The sequence below is a fragment of the Dendrobium catenatum genome, unplaced genomic scaffold, assembly GCF_001605985.2.
Source record: "Dendrobium catenatum unplaced genomic scaffold, ASM160598v2 fragScaff_scaffold_621, whole genome shotgun sequence".
Classification (NCBI taxonomy): Eukaryota; Viridiplantae; Streptophyta; class Magnoliopsida; order Asparagales; family Orchidaceae; genus Dendrobium; species Dendrobium catenatum.
Window position 1 is genome coordinate 17,785,431 of NW_021319083.1, and position 7,937 is coordinate 17,793,367.

A 7,937-nucleotide genomic window follows, 5' to 3' on the forward strand; every position below is an offset into this window, starting at 1 on the left:
ATAAATCACATTGTATAATTGCACTGTCGTTACCTCAGTGTTCCGTTGCAGTCTTGATCAAGATCGGGAAAGGGAGGCACGGTGAGAGGGCGGTTGCTCAAAAATCAATCAAATTCTATTTTATAGATCAAATTATATGCTGCACTTATATATATCACTTTTTCAAAATAAAAAAAAATTAATTACGTATGCTTAAATTTCAAAGATGAATAATTTAGTCTGTCATAATAAAATCACTAAAGCTAACCACCTAAACAAACAATTTATATATGTTTTCTAGTTTTAATAAGCATAAAAGAATAATATTTCTCAAATAATAAGTCATTATTAAAACTCCATTTTATTAAACTTCTTTTTCTCAACCATTATTTATAAAATTCAATTTTACATAAGCAATAACCCAATCAAACAAGCCCTAAAGCGCATCCAATAATAAAGGTTTAAACTGCCCCATTAACCTAGTTTAAGCCCCCAGTAGGCCGCTCAATCAGTCACTCCTCTCGTGCCCTAGCTCGTGCCAATCCCGCCTCCTTCTCCCCCACGATATAATCTCCATCTCCCAAGCCCGAAACCTCTTCCTGATCTCATCTCCGTCTCCCAAGCCTAACTCCCTCTCCCCATACCCAAGCTCACGCGAACGTTTCCAGCCAGTTCCTTTTCTTCGATCGAGCTTGTACGTCGCCGCATCCACCATCAAGCCCGACTCCGTCCTCTCATGCCCTAGCTAGTGCAAACAGTTGCTCCTCATCTTCCAGCGAGTACCTACGAGAGGCGGCCAACCATCCTCTGTACACAGCAACCGCCCTCTCACCGGGCCTCCCTTTCCCGAGCTTGATCAAGACTGCAACGGAACACTGAGGTAACGACAATGCAAGTGTACAATGTGATTTCTCTTCATGTTTTCTTTGCAGAATTAACCAATAAATTCAATCCATTCAAACATCAAACTTTACTTTAGCTTTTAAATGGTTTTAAGCAAAGAATTACAGAGAAAAATATGCATGCGTTCTATTTTTGTAAACAAAACAACCTAAATGAGAAGTATATTAGGTTCATGGTTAATCTGATTTTTTTTTCATTTAATTTTGTTCATGGATATTTTTGTTTTAATCTCAAATTCTTTTAGACTTCCATTCTTTTTATGTTTCAACATATTTTAGTTGTATCTTGATATGTAATAAGCTTATCTCATAATATGAAAGGGTCTTTGTCAAGTAGTGCACTGCATGAGTTTTATTCTAGAGCACTCGGACATCATTCATAGCACAAAATTCTTATGACATAACTATGGGTTATTGTTGATTTGAATTATTCTTATGTGAAGGCGTGTAATATTAATACCTAAATTGCATATCTAACTCTTTTGTATTTGTGTATTAATTGGAGCATTCATAGCACTTCTTGGGATGTATCCAAACATAGGATAAAATTCAATATTAATGTTAGCACATATTACATAGATTCCCAGAAATCCACAAAAGAAACCCATGATAGGATATCTAGTATAGATATTTGAAGATCCACATGGTCAACCATATTACAACAAACATGGTTCACTCTAGACATGCGATGGCTTTGAAATGAGGATAAACTATTCTCAAAACCCTTGCATTTGTTTTACTTCAAAGAATAACCAATATTCTTGGAGCCATTGCATTTAGAATACATTACCCACATCTTACTTTAAACCAACACTACTATAAATCAATATTGCATGCAAAATTTTGGAAATCACTATTATAGAGTATATTTAAGGGTGCGTTTGGGACAGCTTCACGACTGCTTTGCTTTATAAAAAATTTGTTAAATGCTCGTTTGGGGGATTGCGGCAGAACTGAGTTAGAAAAATATCTGCATCCTGTCACTGCTTCTTGCGAACTTTCACTGCCTCACGTGATTTGTTGTGGGTCGCTACTTTCCGCTGTTTCGAAGGGCATAAATGACGAAAATGCCCAATCACAATGTTTGCTACAAACCAACGTCGACCTTCTCAAGCTCATCCATCTCGGGCTCACCTTCTCCGAGGCATGCCGATTTGCCAAAGCTCCCTCCACTCACCGCTGCTTCTCCTATACGCCTTCCTCCGACTCTGCTCTCTTCTCCCCATTTCTCCTGGTTAAGATTAGGATTCCTATTTAAATATGGGTTGCGATCACCAGTATCAATCGCATCTCTTAGTGAGTTGCGCACCCTCCTTCTCTCCTTTCTTCACTCTCCCCACCTTTGTCTCTCTTCTTCGCTGCCGCCATCGCCGCAACTCAGCGCCGGAACTGTTGCCTATCGTCGGCCGCACTGCTCGCAGATCTTGTGGACTGGCTTCGCTTTGCTCCTCGTCGGTGCCTTGTTCGCACTCCTACTCTGCGGATCCGTCACCTTTGTGCTTGGCTGCATCCTGTTTCCATAGGTTATGGCTATTCCAAGAATATAACTCATTATTGGCCTTTTGAGGAATTTATATATATACTTAAAAATATTTTCTTAAGTGATATCAAATATTATTATTTTCTCGAGATAATTTTGAAGTATGATATTATATTGTCAAAAAAAAAAAAAACTAAGAGTACTTTGATATTTAAAAGATATAAAATATTTCATAAAAATGGGTACAATTGTAATTTAGAAATGGTAGTTTGTTATTATATACATTAAAAAAATTGAAATATAAATATCTTTTTTTTTCAATTCAATATATATAAGGGTATCAAGGTAATTTGTTCGCATACAGCTGCAACACAACAACTTCACAATTATACTTTCTAAACAAAATATAATGATTTATGTACAACAACAAAAAATAGCTTTTTGTTCATCAATTTCACAATCTATTTTACCAACAGCTGCAGCCGTCCCAAACACATTCTTATGAGTGGTGATTGAAACCACCACTTTTAATGACGGTTTAAAGCTCCTCCAATACTAACGGTTTAAACTGCCCCATTAACCTAGCTTATGCTCCCAGTATGCCGCTCAATCAATCACTCTACCCATGCCCTAGCTCGCGCCAAACTCGGCTCCCTCTCCTTGAAATAATCTGTCTCCCAGCCCGACACTCTCTTCCTGATCTCATCTCTGTCTCTCAAGTCTAACTCCCTCTCCTGACACCCAAGCTAATACGAACGTTTCCAGCCAGCTACTCTTCATTGATCGAGCATGTACGTCGTTGCAGCCAGCATCAAGCCCGACTCCATCCTCTCATGCCCTAGCTAGTGCAAACAGTAGCTCCTCATATTCCATCGAGCACCTACGAGAGGCGGCCAACCATCTACTATACATAACAACCGACCTCTCACCGTGCTAACGACAATGCAAGTATACAATGTGATTTCTCTTCATGTTTTCTTTGCAGAATTAACCAATAAATTCTTTAAACTTTTTTCCATTTAAACATCAAACTTTAATTTAGCTTTTAAATGGTTTTAAGCAAAGAATTACAGAGAGAAATATGCATACATTCTATTTTTGTAAACAAACCAACCTAAATGAAAAGTAGATTAGATTCATGGTTAATCCTGATTTTTTTTTTCATTTAATTTTGTTCGTGGATATTTTTGTTTTCATCTCAATTTCTTTTAGACTTCCATTCTTTTTATGTTTCAACATATTTTAATTGTATCTTGATATGTAATAAGCTTATCTCATAATATCAAAGGGTCTTTGTCGTAAGTGGTGTACTGCATGAGTTTTAATCTAGAGCACTCGGACATCATTCATAGCACAAAATTCTTATGAGATAACTATGGGTTATTGTTGATTTGAATTATTGTTATGTGAAGGTGTGTAATATTAATACCTAAATTGCATATCTAACTCTTTTGTATTTGTGTATTAATTGGGGCATTCATAGCACTTCTTGGGATGTATCCAAACATAGGATAAAAATCAATATTAATATTAGCACATATTACACAGATTCTCAGATATCCACAAAAGAAACCCAAGGCAGGATATCTAGTATAGATATTTGAAGATCCACATAGTCAACCAGATTACAACAAACATAGTTCACTCTAGACGCGTACCAAATTTGTTGACCTTTACAAAAAAAAAAACCATTACCACGTACATCGTCCCCACAATTCCTACAGAAATCCAGCTAAAATCACTGCCTCCGGCGCCGAAGTAGTCTCTTCTGGGATTTCCTGCACAGTAGTTCGTCTATCGCACCCCACACATTGATTAAAATGAGAACGAAAATGAAGTTAATTCGTTTCTTCTTCCAGCATACAGGCTTCTAATTTACTTCCCTTTGTCAATCGACCTCCGCCCCTGCCTCACAAGAAGCCAGTTCTCACTGCCTCCGGCGCCGAAGTAGTCTCTTTCGGGATTTCCTACACAATAGTTCGTCTATCGCACCCCACACATTGATTAAAATGAGAACGAAAATGAAGTTAATTTGTTTCTTCTTCCTGCATACAGGCTTCTAATTTACTTCCCTTTGTCAATCGACCTCCGCCCCTGCCTCACAAGAAGCCAGTTCGAAGACCATAGCCAAATGACACTGGACTAGAGGGGGCTCGACGAATTCACGTCGACAATCCGGTGGCCGTCGTTGGATAACTACAAGAACTCACCTAAGAATCACTCTTAGGATACAGGAAAACAAACAAACAAAACTAAACTCAAATCTTATTCCAATCCATCATATTACAAGACACTCGCCTATATATATATATATATATATATATATATATATACTTCAGGTAGCCACATAATAGGTACACAAGAGATAGGAGCTACAACAATCATAAAGAAATACAATTTATTTATTAGGACGCTTCTGCGTCATTCTACCAGGGTAGGAGGGAACTTCGAGCTCTAGAAAGAGGTCTGGTTGGCCACAAATAAGGAGGCGGTTTTGGTTGGCTAAACCGGTATGGATATTTCCACCCGGTGTCACAAACAGCTAGCTGCGCAAGGCGCATTGGAAGGCATGGAGGTCCTTCTAGCCTCTCAAATGCAACATTGCAGGGAAAGCTGAAGCTTGCTATGAATATTTCATTTAAGCCGCAGGTCTCTCATGTCTTTCCATAATGAACTTGGGATGAAATAAGTAGTACCTATCACTTGGCAACTGGGAGGAGTAAAAGTAGATAAGCCCAACAACAGAATTTTAAGTCGGCAACAGTACCATGTTGATTCAACCTGGTAAGTGGAGTCAAGTACAACTTCTATTTGAAGAATTCTTGGGTTACCCTTAAAGATGATTGATTCTATCATCTAAGGCATCTTTTTCAAAGTTTTTTCACTATTGCAGCTTCTTAAGATTCGCATGTAGTTCCTTTCAATCATTAATATGTGTTAAGATCAAAGAAGTGTCGTCATCATTACTCGTCATATGCAGGTCATTAAGAAGGGTAAAATGATATGGCAATGATCTTTACATCTTGAGCTGGACTTGATCAGTGGCGGGGTGAAGACTGATGAGGTGGTCTTTCAAACACTTCTTTGTAGGTGGAAAAGATATGATCCTTAGAGGATGCCCTCGTCATCGTCATTCGGTTCGTAATGATGTAGTGGAACGAGCGGATTTAAAAATTGTCATGGAGTACTCCCCGTAGTTGACGCCATGAAGTCTCGAGCAGGGGCTCAAGTCTTTCCTTCGCTACATCCTTGACAATCGTAGTTGAGTCGGCAATTTCTGTAGGTGATCTTCAATTTCTGCTTCTGAAGTGGATCGTGATGATCCGGTAGGACATCTTGTCGAGGACAATCACCACTTGACTAAATTCCAAGATACAAAAAAATGCAAATAAAAATAGAAATCTTCAAATATTGATAGAAGAAACAAATTCCTAAATAGGAGTGGAAAATAGCCTTTCTAGAGAAAGGTATCAGCGAGCAAGCAAAACATAATTCTTCCTCCTTCAATTCACTATCCCGCTGTTCTTGCTTGCTGGCTGGCAGGCACGGAATGCAGCAAGAAAGGCTAGCCTTCTGTGGTTGCTTTGTTGGCTACTGGAAGGCGTGGAATGAAGATCTAGCTGTTGAAGACGTTCAAACTTTTGGAGAAGTCGGTGCGTGAAGATGCTCCACTTGGGAGTTGGCCTAGAGGCTTGGAATAAGACAAATATGACTTCAGCTTTCTTGTGAGCCCAGTACTTGATGCAGGATCACCTATGGTATTCATGGCCATAACAGAAGAAGGGCATTCTTGTTAAACAGGAAGAAGAAACTTCTTCTTGATTCCAGCTCGGACACCCTGCTTGCATACGTCAACCCACCGCTTGTTTGCGTGATCTCCCACGCCAATGTACTCACGCCTCCTGTAGCACAGCAACGGCGAGTTTTGAAATTGTAGATCGGTCTTGAAGTCTAGGCGATCTCACGCAACAACCGCTGAAAGCGAGATCAACCCAACGTTCCTTGGCAAGGTTCATGAGCAAGGATCATGACGCTTTACCTATTCTGATAGCTGATGTAATCTTGAATGTAGATGATGAATGAAAGTAAAGTTGGCGTGGTGGCAGATTCCAACATGCAAAATCTTATTTCTAAATTATAGAATTTGGACACTTGAATCTTGAAAACTGTAGAAATTCTAAATGCAAAAATTGTGGATGCAAAATTCTGGAAAGAACGTAAAATTGTTGGTCGCCTCCACTCTCCTTCCCTACACTCATTTCTACGGACAACTGAACTCAGTTTATTCACCACTGAAAATATCAATTCAGGATACATAAAGAAAAACAGAGGACGTGCTAAGAAACAACTCCTAGATCAAAAAAAACTCAAAAGCACTCGCTGCCCCGTCAAACATGACAACATCTTCTCGGCTTTGATACCAAATGACATCGGACCGGAGGGGGCTTGACAAATCCATGTCGACGATACGGTGGTCGTGGCCGGATAACTCCAAGAACTTTTTGGAGGAAGGATTCCACCACCTAAGAATCACTCTTAGGATACAGGAAAACAAAAACAAACTAAACTAAACTTAAATCTTAATTCCAATCCATCCTATTACAAAGACACTGCACTATATATATAGACTTCAAGGTAGCCACATAATAGCTACACAAGAGATAGAGCTACACCAATCACTAATAAGAAATACAATTTATTTATATGGACGCTCCTGCATCATTCTCTTCGCTGCCTCCCGACCTCCGCTTCACTTAACTCCTCATTTCACAAAAACCGAAGCCTCCATTCCCTGTGCCGATTCTGGCCATCACTGTCGAACCCCTTCCATCTCCTATAACCGACACATAACCATCATTTACTACATGACCTGATATATCTGACTCTTATCCCCCATCTTGATCTGAACCGCACGCAAATCCCTCACCAGTCGTTCACGACCCCGTATGACGCCTAGTACCAACTTCAACAGTTGCCAACCAACGATCTGAGCTCTATAGTCGCAACGACACTCTGATCCACAAAGCGAGTTGCATATACTCTTCTCCAACTGCCGTGAGAAGCTTGTTTTCAATGCGTCCAGCCCGACCTCCCTGCTCATGCAATCGAACCAACTTCCAATCTCCCTTGCCCGATCTTCCCCATACAACCCTCCAAGCCACAACAGCCCGTCACTTCGATCACAACCTTCCAATCCTCCCTCAACCGACACAGTCAGTTGCCACTACAGACATACAAAAACTCACGAGGCCACAGTCATCTAGCCATCTAATATTCTCATCTATTTCCCTGTTCACACTATTACCACATAAGCGTTACTCTTAGAGCCCAGCACCACACCAAAAAGCTCTTACAAAGCCCACCTGCTAAATTCCTTCACTCCAAACAGCCCATTAACACTCTCAACCCCAAACCAGCAGCCCACTCACAAGTCCTCATATTTTTCTCACCCAAATAGCTACACAGCACATTAGCCACTAAATCAACCCACAGCAACCTCCAACACCACTCCTTCACACAATCTACTTCAAAGCACAACATTTCTCTCCAACGGTAATCTAGGGGTGTAAGTGAGC

At 40.0% G+C, this 7,937-nt stretch overlaps 1 protein-coding gene across 1 annotated transcript in view; it reads left to right on the forward strand.

Annotated features, from left to right (window-relative positions):
* Window positions 1–455: 455 nt before the first annotated feature.
* The window catches only part of LOC110105475, a 13,600-nt gene continuing 6,118 nt past the window's right edge, over window positions 456–7,937 (forward strand). The window contains exon 1 of the mRNA XM_020835005.1: window positions 456–859. The gene's annotated coding sequence lies outside the window, so the exon portion shown is untranslated. The remainder of the gene's footprint in view (window positions 860–7,937) is intronic.